Here is a 15,999-nt window from a genome sequence, read left to right as displayed (position 1 = left end):
CTGTGAATCACCTGCTGCCCCATCATCCATCTCTCCAAAAGCCAGCTTGAACAAATGAAAAACTTCCTGTGGGAGATTTTAGACAAATGTGGGATGTTTGGATGATGCGCTTCAACCTTTGAGCGTATAGCTCTGAATTGTCTTCTACTAGAAAACCACAGCAGTGGGTGGCATCTTTATTTGGTTAAAATCCTTACCTTTGTTTTCTGTCATATTGAGGTGAACATGTCCTTTCTTGTGCCTTCTAGAAGTAGCTGCAGAAAACAAATCCCAGGTGTTGAATCCTGGCTAAACCAAATTTGCTTAACAGTCATAAGCCTCAGTGTATGTCTGGTTCAGCTTATTTTTCCTTCTTTCCTCATGCAAAACAGTTAGTAAAATAATATATTGTCCTAAAGAAGAGTCTCAGTGATTCCAGTTTATCAGAGTGCTTAACTGAGTCTCTGAATTTGGCTTGTTGACTGATGATGATGAAGCTCCTCAGGGGGCCCCTATTAACACTAAAATTATTTAATATTTTATTAATCAATTACTGACTCTTTTATACAGATAATTCTGCCATGGATGGTTCATTAATAAAATGTGTACTAAATCCCTGGAACAATTTTCTAAATGTTGAAAAATGACTGATTAATAGCAGACTCCTACTAAATGTTAAGAAAACAAAATGTCCAATTTTTTTGGCACTAAAAGAAAATTACAGGTAACTCCAGATGAAATGATAATTAGAACAGCAAGTGGCACAGTGATGGAGAAAATTAAATCCTTTAGGTATCTTGTGGTTATTTTGGATGAATCTCTACTTTCTCTAATCACTTGGATTATATTGTTCAGAGTCAATTTGTGATTGGGAGAGTAATACAAATACAATTTGACTCTGGATGCCGAGAGAATTGTAGCTCCCAATGGTAAATATTATGAATTACTTATTCTGGTTGTATGATCTATGATGCAGCTTTGTGATATGTTCTGATTCTAATCCTATCAATATATGGTAGTTTTTGTGTCTATTTGTTCAGCTTGGTATGAAATATTGTTGTATGTTGTATGAGAAAAAGAAAAAGGGGAGCAGGGGTCCCCAGTTACCTGCTGTTCAGCTCATCACTACTACAGACTGCCCTTGGAGCCTTTTAGGGCTCTTGCCTAATCTCTGTGGTGTTATATCCTTTCTCAACCCTCTTTACAACAGTGAAGAAAAATTAGATTTTTCCATCACAGGGATCACAACCACCTGCAAAGGCTTAAGAGCCTGCACCAATGGTGCCTAATACAGCCTCTTGTATCTGTCACTAGACGAGGAGGTGAGAAAACCAGTGGTCAGTGAAATACCTATCTTTGTTTTCCTCTAAAGCAAGATACTTAAGGATGAGTCTGGCTTTAGATGTATGATTAATCCCATTTTAATCAATGTGATTTAAGACAGATGTTGTGAAGTACCTTGTTGAATATCACTGTGGAGAATGATACACAGATTTTGAGATAGATATATATATAACAGATCTGTCTGTGGTTTGGGTTTTGGTGGTGTGGGTTTTTTGGGGTTTTTTTCTTTCTCTATTGCCTTAAGCAGAAAAGATACCTGGGGTAACAAAAAGCTGAAATCTGATTATTACAAGTAAAAGTTTAGGGATGTATTAAACACATTCAAATCTGTCATGAGGTTGAGGAAGTTTTGGTACCATTAGAAGTAGTTCAGTTAATTTTTTGCAATGATCATTTCATAGAAAAATACTGAGATTTAAGATGGACTAAAAATAGTTCCACAATGGGCAAGGACTTATTGAATACCTCTCTAAATTCTGGGACAGTGATAATGGATCAGGTAACACTGAGTAAATGGAAACTTACCACTGATGAGTCAATAAGGGAAACACTGAAAACTTGTTTGAATAAACACTGAAGCAAAATAAAAACTTGGAGCAGGGTCCCCATTCTGAAAGATTTTATGTGGCTTGCAGCTGTTTAACAAGTAACAGCTGTAAGGACTACAAGGACTGATTCAATAAGAGCTTTCCTGTACATGTTTGTCACGAATTTCCGTAGTGATCAATAGCTCTGAGACATTTAGATTATTCCTGTGGTATTTGGAGGGTTTTACTTTTTTTTTTCTCCTGTTAAAGAGAGTGGATGAATTCACTGAACATCTACACAGTTCTGTATTGTTCTTAAACTAATCCAAATTCAGGCTTGCCATGATTGAGGTTTGTGGTTTTTTATGCACATAATCAATTCTTAGATAAAAGAACACTTGTTCGGTCTACCACCAACACCATGGTTTAAGGGGGAAGGAAGAGAACCCCCAGGATATATGAGAAGTATATGAAAATCTGAATCACATAGATTTTTTTTTTAGTTACACCCATAATTTATTTTCTGTTTAAAGACAAATTAAATAAGAAGTGAAGGAAAACACAATACAGCTCTTCTTGAGACAGAAAATGGAAATTAAATCACTCAATATCTGCATGACAGGATATTTTTTAAATGAACTATTCCTTGATACACATTTTGATTTTTAAAGAAGTGTGAGCAATCTAGGACCTCAGCAACCACTGAATTCTGTGTAATTCATCTGCTCGATGCCAAACTGCCCTTTTTGCCTTCCTGCAAATTATCTCTGTGTCTTCCTTGTGTTCAATATTTTTGCCATCTCTGTTCAACGAATCCAAACTCTTAAGCATAAAGTTGAAGGATGTACAAGTTGTTGATATTCACCATCATATCAAAGAGCTGTCAGTGTACACTGACCTTGAAAAAATATTTTGCTGTGTAACCAAGTGTTGTGTGGCACACACAGGTTTTTGTTTCTGCACAAAATCGGTTTGTGTGTGATTAATGACTTCTGTCTGCACTGTATGTACAGTAGCACAACCAGGCAATGCACTGCGAGAGGCCCATCATTCCCTGAAGACATTTCATCACAATGAAACACATTTTTGGTTATTATGGAGCTTTTTTGTGTTCTGATTTGGTAGGAATATACAAATATTTATTGCTTTTGTGCAGATTTCCTCTGTACCTGTCACCATTCTAACTCACAAACACATGGGTACATCTCTAGTCACAGTGAAACTGAAGTTGAACACTAAATCCTATAAGAATAATACACACTGATAGCATGATGTATACAAACATTCTAATTTCTCTAGGAGTGAATAGTTATCTATGGAAGCTAAAATGTGCCAAATTCACTTTTTGTATCATTATTTTGAAATTTAGGATTTGTGTGTGTGTGTGTAGGGGAGGATAGTTTTGCAGAAGGCAACTATTATCAAGGTGCTGAAATTAATTGGCTGCTTTAATTGAGGTAGATTACTAGCTAATGCTTTCTTGAATACAGTAATTCTCCTATTAAATTATCTTTGAATAATTACCTGAAATTTCTCAGCTGCAGGGACTGATGGCTATTTAATTGCACAGTGATGTTGCTATATAATTACTTAACAAGGTGTCCTTTAATAGTTTAATTCCCCTTTCCCATGGAAAAAAAAAAAAAAAAAACAGCCCTGTAAGTATGAATTCTATTTTTTAAGTGCTGTGATTTTATTTCTTTTTTCTACAGATAACTTTGTTTCTGAAACAGTAAAGAAAAGCTATTTGTTTACTTGCTTTTAGAAGTAAGTCTTTCAATTGTTCAAGAATAGATTTGGACTCAGAAGAGTTTTGGAAACAAAAATAAAATTGGTTAGGCATTCGTTCAGCTTCATTACATATATTTTGTGGTTTGCTATTTGGTTTACAGTGTACTTTGAATGAGACATTAGTCAGGTCTGATATGCAAAAACATAATTAGGTACGTGTTGAGTTTTGTGGGCTGTGAGCTGTCTGGGTAATGGGACCTCTTGTGCTGAAGCAAGGCAGGCTGACCCAGAATTTTAAACCTATATTTATTCCTCCTGGGCACAGGGAGGGACAGGGGGAGGAGATTGTCTGCTCGCTGTGAGTTCCTATCAGCTGGAAAGAGTGAGCAGTGAAAACAGCTGTTTCATGAAGATGGTGAAACAAAAGGTTGGACTGTTCAGAGATCAAAAGAAAAAATTCTCAGGATCATGCTACAAGGTATCAATTTCCTCACTAGTTCAAGAATACACTGTTTTTTGCTGACAAGAAATACTCTAGATCAAACAATGCAAAACTTAACAGCTGTAAAAGAGGTTTTTGATAAGTCAGAACAAGGCTGGAACTGTGAAGCTGGATAGAGCATTCTGGAAAATTGAAGAGAGGAATAGTCAGATCATTTTACCTCTTTAGTTACATAAACATTTTAATCTATATCTGCTGAACATACACCTTACCCAAAACATTATATTCTGACCCTTAAATAGAATCACAGAATAGTTAGGGTTGGAAGGGGTGTGATCCTTCTAAAATGTGAGGGCTTTTACGATTCCTTTTAAAACAGAATTATAGGCATACAGGGCTTACTGATCAGTTTGAGTTTCACACTGCTGCCATGCTGATCCACAGAAGGTGTGATCTATGAGCATCTCCACCTGCGAGCCTGGCTCTGTTCTCCAGAGGCTTGGGCCTTTGATCTCTAACATGCCAAGTTCTATCCTGAATAGCTTCAACATACATGGCAGTCTTTTACAATGAGCCTGGTGCAGACACGGACAAAATCAAAATGTGTGTCACTAACACACTTTTCTGAACCCCTTTGAGGAAGAGTTCCAAACCCCCTATTTGTCTATGCCTCTTTAAAACCAGAAGGGAATGATCAATCCAGTGTTATAGAAATCTTCTCTGTCCACAGGGATATTTTTTAGACAAATCTCCAAAGGATAAAGCAGAAGAATGGCTGCACTGGATCAGAGCAAAGACACACATAGCTCAAGCTGTCAGGAATGAAGGCATCAGTGCTACATGTTTTTATTTCATGAACATACAATCCTTGATTCATACCATCTCCACTTTTATCAGAGTGGAATAAGAGAGGATTTTTTTTTTATGTTCATTGATCTTTCAAGCCTGATAAGAGATATTCATTGCCCTATATTCAGAGGTGTTCAACTTCACAAGATGGCCAGAAAAGCAGGCATTTCTTTTGGGTTTTTAATTAGAATAAACTGTAGAGCTGTTGTCTGGATGGGATTTTTTTCAATTTGCATAAATAAGGCTGAAAATTGCCTGACACTCTTGTAATATTTTCCTTAATTCTTCAGTTAAGGAGTGGCAGACCAAATAGAAAAAAAATGGCTTAGTCCTTGTGTTTTCTCTGAGCACAAATCCACACTCTTTTCTTATAGTTTCTTAGGAGCTTATACCAGCAAGACAGTTTTTTCCTTGGATATGAGGATGCTTGGACCTTTATCTCATTTGATCTAAGAAACAAACATAAAAAACACTGTAATCTTTGCAGAGTGCCTCTAGTAATTTCCATCCAAGAAGAGTGGTTCAGGCTGCATCTGGGACTGAAAAACTTCACAGAGAAGTTGAATATAAGCAGAGCTCTTGGCCACTGCTCTCTTACAAATATCACCTGTCCTCTTTCACACAGAGCACTCAAGCTGGACTGCTCATATTTTCATAAATGTTTGTAATTATAGGGGAATTATAAATATCGTATATTTGTACTGTACTGTATCCAGAGATTTGAAATTATGACTGGAGCTCACCTGTGCTAGGTCCCAATTATATTTGGTCCTAATAAATCCTGGGATTTATTAATCACAGAGGAAAAATACTCCCATCTTAAGCCTGCTGGGGGTAGGTGGTGTGAAGGATATGTGGTGTGATGGGTAACAGGAAGATTAAGGAACATTTGAGTCATCTCTCCAAGACATTTCTGAGTCTCCCAGAAGTTTGTAAAGCTATTCTCTGTTTCTCTTGCTTTCTTATTCTTTGTTTTTTCTGTTTTCATTCTTCTTTGCTTTGACCTCTGCTTGTTCTTCATCTCTTTCTCCCCCCATGCAAACCCTCCCTTTTCATTCCTGACTCTCTACTTTACTCCTCCCCTCACTCATTCTCTTCAGCATTGCAGCAATGGTAGTCAAAAGAAGAAAGGCACAGAATTATCTGTTACTAAATGGGTGGTGCTGATGGAAAATTAGGGAGGAGGAAAAGAGGAATTAATTATCCATAATGTAAGGGTTAAGAAATAAGATTCTCCTAACAAACACTAACATCTGAAGAAATCCTAAATTTGTGAGAAACATTCCTTCTTCCTTCATCAGAAGGCTCTGGAGCTGTACTCTTGGGAAAGGAGTCAAATCTTATGTTTTATCCCTGCTTTCTGTAAGTAACCTGCAAAGAGATTTTTTTTCTCAAGGTTGCAGAGCATCTGCTGCTCCAATTTCTCTGCTTCTTAGGAAGGATGAGGTGTAATTGTAATCTGTTGCTTTGAGATCTTTCTATGAAAGACATGAAAAATGTACAAGGTGTTATTTCTAGAAGACAGTGTATGTAACCAGTCAATAACTAGAAGATTTTCCCCATTAATTTATGTTTTGTTTATTTTAAAATAGGTATGAGGGCTGATATGGTGAATATGCCAAGTCAACTGAATGAGTCAGCACAGGCAGCACAATGTGAGTTTCGATTTTTTAAAAGAAAAATATTCACACTCCAACTCAGTTTATCACAATACTACCTGCAATTACAAACCCAGAAAAGTGCTACTAACATTTTCTTAGTTTTTTATTGGAAATGTGGCCTCATGTGCACCTAGTGGAGGAGCAGACAGTTGAGCTGCTCTGTGTGTGACTATTTACCCTAGAAAAACAAAATAAAAATCTAGCCTCTGCATGATAATTTTTTCAGTGCTGTCCTTGAGCAAAGGCTAATAACATGTATTTAAACTACAGAGTATCTGCCCACAGACTTTTCTTATGAACATTTCACAGCAGTGATAACCAAAAGCACTTCCCCTTGTAAATACATTTTCCTAATCTGCCTGCATTGGCCTGAAGTCTTGCTGACCACTCAACAGTACAAATAACATTTTTGAAAACCAATTCTTTTCTTCTCTGGAGTGGAAGCACATCAAACACTGTGTCAGTACATATAAGCAGACATTTTTGTGGGAATTTTGACTTTATAAATTAGGTAGAATGCTGGTGATGTCCAAATAGCCTACTCTAAAATACAAAAGGAAAATCAAATTGCAGAGTCATTTTACTTGAAGGGACATGCAAGTCGATAAGCAGATGGTTAGACCTTCTCTAACCCTATGCAATGCTTGGTACTGGAGAGTGATTTTATAAATTTGAGAGATGGTGTGGCAGGTCCTGTCTAGGTGTCTGTCTCTCTGACAGGGGTGTCACCAATCGTGCACAGTGCTGCATGCTGGGTTTGATTTCTCCTTGCTGTGCTCAGCTCTGGTGTGTGGGTGCATCCAGGAACCTGCACTCCTGGGCAGCTTCTTGGAGAGAAGGTCTCTACTGACACCCCTCAGAGCTTTCACCTGCCCAGGCAGCCCCACAGCAGACTGATGGTTAATGGGATCAACTCCAGCACCTGGGATACGGACCAGGAGATGATCCTTACCCCAGCCTATGACAAAATGTAAAACTCCATTTGTAATACAGAGTGTTAAGCAGGGACAAACCAACGAGTTCAGTCCATGAGACTCACCAGCTCTGAGAGGGTTTCTGTCCAAAGGATGTGTTCATTTCTTTTTCTTTTCTAAATTAACACCAAAATAGGAAAAGATGCTGAGATATGAGGTCACTGGGTGAAGGAGAAGTTTTTTGGTTACCATAAAACATTAAAAGTATCATTATTACTAAAAATTAAAATGCCTTACCCTGAAGAAAGGCACCTGTATCCTCTTCAGCCTCATTTCTCGTCACTCCACGGATTTTGACCAGCTGAGTTGTATATCCAGTTCCTGTTTGTATCTGGTTCCTGGTAATCATGAATGATCAAGAGAAATAGTCAATATGCCAAGTATGATGTTCTCCAGTATACCAAGTATAACATTACAGAAATTATACTTTTGCAATGGATGAATTAATCAAGCAAGGTGAGGATTTATTATTTTTTTTTGATACTTTGTTTATAAGGATATAGTTTTGGATATCTTTTAGAGTAGATAGAATTGAGACAGCCTCTCTTTCTGTGTAGAAAGATTTTCTTTTTCTTTCCTGGTCTTAGTGGAGAGCTAGTACTTATTTCTCTGGTAATTCTTGGGATGATGGGAAGCCAAATTTTTGATGTCAGAAAGGTTCAAAATAAAACATCATCTAATACTATCCCTGCATACAGGGTGTTCAGACATTGTAGCAATTACATCTAATGTTAAATTTGATATTCTGCACATATTCTTTATTGCTAAAAGCAATGTTAGCAAGATTGCCCACCTTTTGATCAGGATTTTAGAACTAAGATAAATCTTAGAACAAAGTAGAGTTGCAAATTATATTATTTGGATTAAACATCCTAGGTTGAACTCAAGTGCATTGGATAACACATGTTGAACTAGCTTTTCTTTAATTGTAATAAAAATCGGTTTCATGCATCTTTAGTCTTCAAATAGACTTAAGGCATAAATGTCAGAATAGTTTTCTTTGATTATAATAAAATCAGTTTTTCTAGACTTGTATAAAAACCTGTCTCATCAATATTGTATATCTGGAATAATGTAGAAGTTAGCTTGCCATGAACGTGACTTATGGTTACATCATTCACAGAGGAATTGGACCCATAGGTCCTGAAGCTCTAGAAACTTGCAGCAATAATTAGACGTGACAATGTTTTAACTTTAAATAAGGCTTTTAGCACATTGGGCAGTTAAGTATTTGTGTGCAGCAAGTATGGGCTCAACTGCTTGTGTAATTTCCATGAAGAGCAGTTGCACCCATAAGTACATCATTAATTAGCTGCTTCTGCTGTTAACTGCCATGGAGGTACAGCTACACCAGTTTGCTTTTTCACGAGCTTCTGTGAGAAATTTTTAGTGCTTGTCAAATACATGGGTAGAAAAAGAATAAACAAAAAATATGTCACGTTATAAGTGTGATCCATACAAAGTTGTCTTCATAAGCCACTAGGTGTTATTTTAAAACTACTACCTAACTGCAAATTGTCCAAGAGTCATTTTTATTCAGCTTCATGCTGACCTGCAAATGCAGACAATGCTCTCATCTGCAGATTTAGCTCAGATGTTTGAACCTTAGTACTGGTTTTCTGTACAACTCTACATCACCAGCATGGTCACACAGTTCTTGGTTTTTAAATGTGAAGGAGACCAGAGCCCAAGACATGAAGTCAATGCAAGTTTCTTCCCTGCCCTCACTGGGCTTTGGATCAGGCTCATCAAACCCTGCAAAGGGGCAGGTTATTTGCACAACAGTTGTAGAGGCTCTTCCCTATGAATGAATAAACCATTTAGAATTGTATTTTGTACAGTGCACAGTCGCCATAAATGGGATGGGATTTTTTTTTTTCCCTGAATTGGGCTCTTTGTACTGAAATGTGTAGTTAGCACAAATATTCATCCTCCTCTGCTGTATAAGCTGAAAGGACCCAGAGGAAGCTTGAAAGTGCAAGTCACACTGACATTTCACTCATCAGTCCTTTGCCCTGATATTGTAACATCGCTGCTCCTTGGCAAAGGCAAAGTGGGGAGCATATCCAGCTAATAGGAGAAAAGTTTAACTCTTCATGAGTGGTAAAATTCAGGGCTGAAATAGTAATGTTATATTAATTAAATTCCCTGGTTTATTTTATAATTGTGAGGTTCAGGAGCAGGAACCTCACACAGTTCTGAAGCAAAGAAAGATGTGTGTAGACTGCTTATTTGTTGAAAACCCACAGTGAGTGCTGCAGTGCTTAGAAGGGAACTGTAATTGCTCTAAGCTTTTCCTCTTCTGGGGTGTATAGTACTCTGATCTTCATAATCCTGGGTATTGAGAAACTGAATAACAGTCGTCTTGTTTAAAGTGAAAAACATCAATTGCATCTCTCCTCCCTGACTCTTCCCTGGCAGTATTGCCTTGAAAAGCAATTTTCTTCCAGAAGCACTGACACATTTGTGTCCTTAAAAATTAAGATGTTACATTAGTCCTCCCGATTCTGAAAACAAATCACCATCAATACTCTTTATTTTAATATCTTATATGAACATAACAAAAAAAAAAAAAAAATAAAGAGGATGCATAAAAGAATGAGGTTTGTATATTTTAGATAGAAAGATGTACTTTTCATATGTGATATTTGTGGTGGAATGCTGCTGATCAGAACAGCTTCAGCATTTAAGGTAGCTCTAATAATAATCACCTCCATGAAAATATGCATACTCCTTATAAGTAATACTTCTATTGTTCTAGCCAGGATCTCACTACATATTTTATTTTAATGTCTCCCCATTGGTATTTTCCTTCAGAGTCACATTAGAAATAACTAACAGACAAATTACTCGTACACATGCTTTAAAGTACCATAAGCAAATAAATAAAGCCCCCCAAGTAATTGTCAGCCCATGTCAGCAATTCAGTTATTAGGATCACATAAACCCATGTCTTATATATTCCACCCAGAATTGTTTTAAGGTCCTTGTATGCATAGAATTTTGAAATATATTATTTGAATATAAAAGTAGATTATGTATTTCCCCTGTGGCTGGCCAAATGTCTTTCCAACAAAGGGTAAAATAAGAAGGCTATTTTTTTGTGTAAAAGAGTGATCTTTTTAGTCATGCTTGATTGCTTTTTCAGGACTGTCTCCATTTATAATGAGATATTCTTGGACTCATTTGAACCAGAAAGTTTAGTAAAATTGTTACATTTTTTACATAAAATACCTTGAATTATTTAAACTGTCTCAAACTCAGTATTTTTGAAATATGTGATATTTATTGGATTTTTTGCTTTGCAGGCTGAACATGACAAAATATGGAAATATATTTAACATATTTACAAGAAATATTTGTTTTAATCTTTCATACTTGTCAGCACTTCACACTAATTTCGTCTTATCTGCTGCTAAGGAGTTACACAGTAAGGGATGCACTTGTTATTCAAATCCCTATTAATGTTTCATATCATAGTTTGGCAAGAAAGCTGTGGCTCTATTGAGCTATGATACAGGAAAGTTTTAATTATCTGTACTTTTCAGAAAACTTGGCCTAGGATGTCTGTACTGAGAACAATGATGTGAATTTACTTTTATAAGGAGTTTAAAATTACATTACAAAATGTGTTCTGTGATACTGTTCTTATAAGATCTGATGTGCAATGAAATGTGCAGAGATTAGGAAGAAAATGCATTTTTATTATAAACACAGTGACCAGATAAAACTGCAGGTGTGCCATGCTTTAGAAATATTTATTCACAGGTAAAGATAAATTTCATGTTACCTAAGTTTGTGTTTTACTATTGGAAACTACACAATCGTTCTTTCATGCTTATCTTGAGTCTAGTACTTGCATTGCTCTATATGAAATCTTTTTAGTGTATTTTGTAAAATATTTCATTTTCCTGTTAACAGAGCTTACTTAAGCAGTTCTGTATTTTCCAGGCAAAAAAGACAAAACGCTATCAGTTGTAGATCAAGTAGAAAAACCCTGCAACAATTCCTTTTCAAGGGAACAAGCTGTAGTTCAAAATTTTATTTTACAGTACTTTTATCTTTAGGCACTAAGAGAAACAGCTCTTTTACTTCTGAACCCACAGCAAAAGCCTGTGTCTCGTCTTTCCTGTAATTGTCCATTCTTTTTATAAGATTTATTTTTGCCTGTGGTGCTGAACTGAAAAAGTCACCCAGCTAAAATGTAGTTACTTCATTTCCAAGTAAAAACAATGGTGTTTTCATGTCCATACTTATTATTATTCTGAGAATGTACTAATTTGTTACATCCAAGATGACGGTTAGCTTGGTCCATGAAAGGGGCACGGTGCCAACTACTGCAGTTCAGTAAAAGGACTTCTTTCATGGCGAGTGGTGGGACAGAAAGTAGCCCGCAGTGCGTGTGGGTATGGGCAGGCAGGCTGCCAGCAGAGTCATCCTGCTCTCGGCCTTTGCTGTGTCGGGCTCTGAATGAAGCTCAAACTATGATTTCACTAAATGTCGGCATGGGCAGCCAAATTTTCGAGCCACCAGTGCTCTAAGGAGCAACTGATAAATGTTTTATCCCTGCGGGCTGTAGTTGATGTTGCACAAGGATTTTGCATGTGCTCAATGCATTATCATTCTTGGCATTAAGCTTAGATAATTGTCTACTTATATTGAGCCTGTAATAGCAAAATACAAGTGAAGAGGCATGTTTTACAAAGTAAAACTATGAAATAGGTTTAGCTATATTACTATGGATTTTTTTTGTTCTATCCTACTAAATTTGAATGAGAATGAAGTATGATTCTATACCTTAATGCTGCTCAAACCAGGGTGGTCTCATAATTTTGTTTTACATGCATGACATTGCTTAAGGTCATTAGTTGTAAATCTTAGTATAAAAAGACTGAAAATATATTCAGTACTTTGTAGTTACCGAATACATATTTAAAAGCCTCTATGAAAAGTCGGGACCTACATGGCAGATTTTCAGTAGCTGAATGGTCAATTTAATGATGTAGATTAGCTGTATCTAAACAGTAAATGGAGATAGGCTGTTGCAAGGCTTTGATGAATATCTCTGATGCATATCCCAGTTGATCAATTTTCTAATTTTAGGGATTAGCATTCTGCTTTTCAATCCTAATATACCCTCTGGTTGCTTTCTATTTGAAATTTAACTTAGATCGGGTACAGCTTCATTTACTTTTTGCTGTTGTTTAACTGTCTAACAAGCACAAATTAAATTTTAATTTGGTTTTTCTCTTTGCAGTAACTGTGATGTAAAGGTCTCATTTTTTACTCATTTTTTTCTTAGCATTACCTGACTTCTAATTGATTATTTAAATCACTATTTTATATTAAAAGGAGGCCTTCAGTATTGCTTTAAATGTTTTAAAAAGTAGCTTGCATTCACAAATTTTATTCAGCTTAGTTAAATTCAACCATTAAGTTTAGCAGCTAAAACTAATAGAGAAAAATTACTTGTTTATCAGATAGATAATTACTGCAATAGCTGTGTGTATTATTGTAATAGCTGTGTATAGTATGATGAACTTTTTTATGTACATAAACTCTGTTTATGCAGTATCTACTGAGAATAGATAGGCAGCTTTTTGTGCAAATAAGAAGAAATATTTAAATAATTTATTTAGAGAAAATCTGATTTTGTTGTTATTGCTCATCTTCCTGGAGCTAAAGTGTCAATCCATTTGGTAAAATACTCTCTTAAACACATGCAAATCCAAACTGGTTATGACTACTAATTTTGTCTTTGCAAATCCTGGATCTTTAGCATACAGACTAATTAAATATTTGTAATAAAACAGTTAACTCCAGCGAGTTATTGCTGTGATTTGCAAAACTACATTGAAGTGCTTTCTTTTCATTTCATTGATGGTGGAACAAACATTTCTTTAATAAGGATACAGCACATTCTAATTTTGTAGCAGAAGCTTAGATAAGGATCAGGCCCCTCTGAATCACTGCTTTGACCTATGACATGGAAAGTGCTGAAGCTCTTTGGCAAAAGAAGAGTTAGTCATTCATTATTATGCACAGGACTTTCCAGTTCTAAAGGGGCTCTGTGCTTTCCCTCACATAGACTTTGTTTGTTGGAAATGAGAACTGTATTTTGGCAGTAAAGGACAAGAACTGAAGCAACTCTGCAGGCAGACTCATAATGATATAATCCTTCATTAATCCTTATTCTTTATTAATAGATCATGACAGAAGTTTTGCTTTGGGTGACCATCTTCACCAGCAAGCTATGAGAGAGCACTAAAAGAAAGACCCAAATAATACACCCAAGCTCTTCTTTTTGGGCTATCACTTTATTTACAGTCTTAAGGAAGGATGGATGTGTTACCTTGGAGAAGTTAGTGTGCTAAGTGATCTATTTTCTTCAAGAGCAACCTGGCTTTGTATCTGAGAAATGTGATTCATCTATTGGAAAATGGATTACTTACGTTACTTATCTGGCAGATAAATACACTGAAAAATTAGGTGTTGATTGCAGACTTGCTGCAGGAAAAATATAGGGATGCAAGACCCCATTAGAGTGGAAGTGGAAGTTAAAAGGGAGAGGACTGAAGAATGAGATGGCATGTGAAATGAATGTGACAAAATTTGGCCAAGAGAAGGAAAATTTGAAAACTGTTTTATTCAGAGAAAGTTCGGGAGATAAACCCACACAACTGTGGTGTGTTTGGGAATGTATTTTTGTAGAAGAATAGAAAAACTATTGTTTTGCTTGTTACAAGAAAAGAAATATGTAAGTCAAGAATATGAGGTTAATATTTGCCTGATACAGCAATGTGTACTCCTTGGCCACTCTCAAACTGCCATTGACAGGCAGTGGAACAAAAAGTGCAGAGGAAAATGAGTCAATTAAATTTTTGGGGGGATTGTTGACCATTGACTAAGTTGTGCCTGGCTCTTGTTAGAGCTGGATTTACTTGAATTGGATCTTGACTGTGCCACGGTGCACTGAACTTCCAGGTTAGTTTTGCTTGTCTGCTGAAGTGCCCCTGTGGGAACTGATGCTGCTGATGATGACAGAGCAGACTTGTGGGTTTTGTTACACAAATTAGGCTTTGTAAGATCTATTAATATTGTCAAATATAATTTGAATATAAGCCAAGATGTAATTTCTGAAACAACTGTCTGTATCCTACAAAAGCATTTGTTCATTTAAAATGCAGTCCACTTAAACTGTAATGTGATATTTAAGGAGTAAGAGGGTAAACCAGACTACCCCCAGTACCTTCTGTGAAACAATGCTGACTTACATCCATTGTGAATAAGATCACAAATTTTACTACTTCTTTGTAAGATTTACTGCCTCTTCGTTATATGTACTGTAATGTCAGTTTGACTGGGAAAAATGGTGTAGAAAATCCCACTGTTTGACAAACTGAGTGGAAAATATTTGTATTTTTATTGGATCTTTGAGGCACTTCCAGGGTCCAGTGCCTAGAAGCACAGGTGAGAAAAACATGTGCATCTTAAAATATGATAATTACTAAGATGAAATGTTGATTTCTTCTAGCAGGACAATATTTTATGCCTGAAAATCTCAATATATATTTCTTTTGTGTAGTTTCTTAGCATCCTCTCCATTCTATTCAGAAAGATATGAACTATGAATAGATTGTTAAATTTTTCCATAGGGAAGGTTCACCATTCATTCATATAGAGGAGATAATGCAATGGGGTTTACAATTTATAATTTTTATTTCCACTTAGTGTAATACTTTACACAAACAAAAGCCCTACAGTTGCTACATACTGTGAGAAACTGCAAGAGTGTTTTTCACTCTGAAAGTAGCGTTTATCTCTTCAACTTTTCTGCTGAGAATTTTGAATCTGATTTGACATAATGTGGCCATTCAGATACAGGGTTAGAGAAGGAACGGGAAAGCAATTCAGAATTTCTAAACTATTTATGTGGTACTCTTGTTTTGCACTTCTTTGGGAGCCTGCACAATAAAACTGACTTCTGAATGTAGCTTTACTCCCTCTGCTAAATAAAATAATAAAATATTGATAGCTTTGACAGCAGGTGTGGCTACATAAATGCAGTTGAGTGTTCAGGTCCTGAGTAAAGCTCAGTGCTTCAGCTCATCTGGATTTAACTGTTGCTTTCTGAAGATTTCTGATAGTAAGCAGCCCTTTAATCCAGCAGACAGTAAGCATAAGAGGATCCAGTGGATGGATGCTGACATGCCAAATTCAGTCTGGAAATGAAATACCAATTTTTAGCATAAGGAGTAATTAGCCATCAGAGTGACTTAACTAGAAACAGGCTGGACCATGTCCCATACTGAACTTTAAAACACAAATACCTTGTATTCAAATAAATTCTATGTCTTGAATGTATGTAAATGGTTGGAAGAAATATGTGAATTTCCCCACTAGTCTGTTATATGTGTCTTTAAAATCAATTGTTGTATTTTTCTGAAGTTCAATTGTCATTCATTACTTACTGTTAAACTACTTGATATGAT

This window comes from Poecile atricapillus, chromosome 8 (assembly GCF_030490865.1).
Source record: "Poecile atricapillus isolate bPoeAtr1 chromosome 8, bPoeAtr1.hap1, whole genome shotgun sequence".
Lineage (NCBI taxonomy): Eukaryota > Metazoa > Chordata > Aves > Passeriformes > Paridae > Poecile > Poecile atricapillus.
The sequence above is the reverse complement of the archived record's forward strand: the minus strand, read 5'-3'. Positions refer to the sequence as shown.